At 40.5% G+C, this 4,030-nt stretch overlaps 1 long non-coding RNA gene across 1 annotated transcript in view; it reads left to right on the top strand.

Annotated features, from left to right (window-relative positions):
• The window catches only part of LOC114004516 (uncharacterized), a 46,653-nt gene that overhangs the window by 40,115 nt on the left and 2,508 nt on the right, over positions 1 to 4,030 (top strand). The window contains exons 2-3 of the long non-coding RNA XR_003546652.1: positions 1,671 to 1,772; positions 2,548 to 2,606. This is a non-coding gene — a long non-coding RNA (uncharacterized LOC114004516). The remainder of the gene's footprint in view (positions 1 to 1,670; positions 1,773 to 2,547; positions 2,607 to 4,030) is intronic.

Below are 4,030 nucleotides of genomic sequence, written 5' to 3'. Positions count from 1 at the left end.
TTCCCTACTCATGAGGATCCTACCCTCTTGATCAAATCACCTCCCAAAGGCTGTACCTCCTAATGCCATCACCTTGGGGGTTGGGTTTCAATATAAGAATTTTGGGATGATACAACATCCAGACCGTAGCTGGTGCGTTCTGATCTTTCGAAATCTCAAGGCCATGGTTTTGGAGTTGTTTGCCTCCTGTACAGATTCACTTCTGAAATGACCAGTGGCAGTGATATACATGATTTGGTATATATACAGCTTTATAGTTTGGCATTTAGTGACAGAACTGAAGTATAGCTAAAACTTTTTTATGGAAAGTTAGAGTCATTTGGCAGAACTTTCAGCAGTGGCCACCGTGAGTTTAACTTTATAAGAACTAATTGCCCCCAGGCCAGCAGGTGGTGTGGTGGTGGTGGTGGTTGAGGTGCTGGACTCCCATGTGGTGAACCACAGTTCAAGTCCCAGACCTGTGGTAGCTTGCTTTCTCACTTGCTCTCTCTCTTTCTCTCTCTGGTGAGCGCGTGTATCCTGTAGAAATTAAAAAATAATAGTAATGACAAATAAACTTAAATAAACAAGGCTTAGTAAAAAAAATAACTAATTGCCTCCAATGGAATATGAAGTTCTATAGAAAATATTCAGAGGGCAAATTCTGGCATTATACATGAACAAGAAATGACCACCTTGATAAGAGTTCAAGGCCTTTGGAGAGAAAAATCAATACATACTGTCCTGATGTTTCTTCGCTACAAAGTATCATTGATGAATTGTGTTGATACTGAATTTGGATTCATTGTTAATTTTTTCAAGAGCGCAGTTTAAATAAGAGTTAACATGTTGCATTTTTTTCTGAAGACTGAGTTGGGGAAAAGTAGAAAGGCCAGTTTTTAATAAATTACAGTTCCTACTAATTGAATGGAAGGCCGTCACCAGCAGTGCAGGCCATCTTCCCAGTCATCCCTCATTGCTTCACCTTCTTTGTCCAAGTATAAACTACAAACACAGATTGATTGAATCTCTCCTCTCCCCTGCCCAAACCACAGACGTTGGTGGGCCTGTATTTCTCTACTAAAATAGTTTTAGTCAAGGGAAAGATTGGATTACTTAGTATTGACATGTTGCTTCAGGGAGTTTTCTTGGATTCAAAGCATATCTTAACCTTGCTGATACCTGTAGTTCTGTGATATACTTAAACACACATTTTCTCTTTTGAACTTCCTGTTAGCGAGGTGTAGTGGAGAAGTATGCACATGTGATTATCTTTGTTTCATAGATTAGTACACAAAGCTTCAATGCCATTGTTTCGGAAGTTAAGTGCTGGCGCTGGTACAGGAGACAGGTCTCCCACAGCTTATGTTCTTTCTAATAGTTCATATCCGACAAATAGATAATGAGAAATAATTATGTGGTTAGAGAAGAACAGTATAGTTAGAAATCAGTGGGTAGAAAAGAAAAGGGGATCCTAAGCATCAAAGGTTCTCACTATTCTGGCATATATGTTCGTGTGTGTGTGTTGACATGTATACATATATGTCTCTGTGTATTATATTTTGCCCCATGTATCATAATTTAATGCTCGATTCTTTTGAAAATAAGAAAGCTGTACAGTAGTTTTTAAAACAGTGGAAGAATCTCTTGAAATTTCACTTCATTTCATTTTTTTCCCTTTTCCATTTCAGGTCTTTCATTTTTCTCCACAGGAATCCAAAGGGGAGAAGACTTCGAATAACATAAATGCAGGGGCAGTAAAACCAAGGGGAAAGGGCTAAAGGCAGCTCTGAGTAAGTGCTGGGAAAAGAATCTAATCCCCAGGGGTAGAGAAAAGGAAAAAGTCTAGCGGGTACCTGGAGTAATTGACCTCATTCGTAGCATGGCTGCGATGACACTCAATTGCAGAGTTTGATATTGTAAAGGATCAGAGGACTGTGGGCTCTGCTTGAGGCACTTTCAAACCTCACTGCTCTATCTAAATTGGAGCTGAAGCCTGTGGGATGATTGACTTTGTGGCCCTGAATAGGCAGGCCCAGTAGGGAAGCGCGGAGACAGTAGTGCTGGTCTGGCCTGTTCCTCCTCTCCCATTGTCAGGGGGATTGGAAGAGTGAAACCAACTTGAGAGTCACTCCTCAGACTCATTTTCACCTTACCATTCAGAAGCACCGGTCTGGAACTTAGCAAGATAGCTGGGTGGAGGGATTGTTATCTTTTTGATGTCTCTATACCTTTTTCTTATATGTACTTTGTAGCAAGGGCCAGAATAGGGACTGCTGAGAAGACTCAGAACGAAGTAAAATTTTGACCCTTTATTAACTACTGAAACTCTCTCTGCCTCAGTTTCTCAACGGTTAGAGATAATTACATTGTAGGTGGGAAAAATACACAGGTTAGGGCCAAGCACAAAGGAAGTGCTATATAAAGGTTTGTGCCAGAAGTTGGAAAAGTGAGCAACACACCACATGCACACGTTTATATATTCTGCTCCACCTAAATAATAGCACCTCCACCAAATTTAATACATGTTTTGTTACTCGTTACTAGGTTTTCCATTTTTGCCCTTAGATTTTATTCTAGGATTCAATTTTACCATGGACTTCCATCTCCAGAAGATGCAGGGAAATGTAAGTAAAGACATGACCAAGGCAAGGCGTAATACATACAGATTTAGATGGATTTTTGTGAGTCTGTTAATACTAGGTGAGAATCTTTCAAATAATAGTGATGAGAAAAGACACAGTGTCTGATGTGCCGGTCACGTTTTCCTTGCAGCAGTTTTACCTGTACTAAGCACATACAGAAATATTCTTGGTGCTACATTTTCGTGGGTAATAAAAGCTTTGTAGTGCTTTTGCCTTGCACAGAACTTTATTTTAAAATCCTCTCATGTTTGAAAGAGCTATAAGGACTGATCCTCACAGTGTATGGTTTATATTTTCTTGACAATTTTTATAATTACATTGATTGATTTCTGATCATTTTAAATGGCACCGATTTTATTAGAAAGTATTTTAGCTTATGATTACTCATTTTGGTGTGGTATTTTGTGAAGAGTTCTTGTTTTTGTTTATGGGAGGACAAATTACGGATCGTTGGAAAAGTCATGATGTATTATTTCATGTTTTTCTTTGCAAAAATGCATCATGAGTTTTTCAGAGACCCAACGGATAAAACAACAATTTTTCTTTCTAATGGCCAGAGGGCGTGTGTGCTTGCCAGAAAGAGACAGAAAGAGAGTCAGAGAAAACGCCCCAGGGGTTTACTAGAACATGCAATCTCTTCTCTTCCATTTCTCTGATAAATCAGGATGTGGGCACACATGCATGGGCCTGACATGTTTTATCTTTTTTTTTTTTAATTTTAATTTAATTAATTTTAAGGTTTTTGCCACAGGGCACGTGTACTTTTTTTTTTGGGAGAGATTTTCACTGTAGGGCGCGTGCACTCGCCAGACAGACAGAGAGAGATATAGAGACAAAAAGCGAGAAATCACCCCCCAGGGGGGGATGGTCACGCCGCAATCCCTTCTCCATTCTCCTCTCGGGATCTTGAGCCCGCATGCACACGGTCCCGGCGTGAGTTTTAAGCCACCGGGTCCGGGACACGAACCGCGGTCGACTATGTGGGAGTCCAGCGACATAGCCATTACGCTAACTGCTGGTTCCCAGGGCACGTGTACTTTTCAGAATGAGATAGACAGTGAGAGGGAAAGTGGGAAATCACCTCTTGGAGGATGGCCACACTGTAATCCCTTCTCCCAGGATCTTGGGAATGCAGGCACATGCCCCTGATATAATTTTCAAGCCACCAGGCCCAGGAGTCAAACCATGGTTGGCCATGTAAGAGTCCAATGACGTAACCGTTATGCCATCTGCTGGCCCCATGTGTTCATTTTTAAAAGGCACCAAAATTTCCAGAGGTCGTTCCTCCTTGGTTAGAATTGTTACATGCCCTTTCCTAAATTAGTAGGTGATGAGATATGGAGTTATCATTAGCTCATTGGTTCTTTTTTTTTTTTTTTTTTTTTTTTGAGGGTTTTTTTTTTGAG

This window comes from Tupaia chinensis, unplaced genomic scaffold (assembly GCF_000334495.1).
Source record: "Tupaia chinensis unplaced genomic scaffold, TupChi_1.0 Scaffold138390_1, whole genome shotgun sequence".
NCBI classification, from domain to species: Eukaryota; Metazoa; Chordata; class Mammalia; order Scandentia; family Tupaiidae; genus Tupaia; species Tupaia belangeri.
Note: the sequence above shows the minus strand (reverse complement) of the source record. Positions and strands in the feature narration are given on the sequence as shown.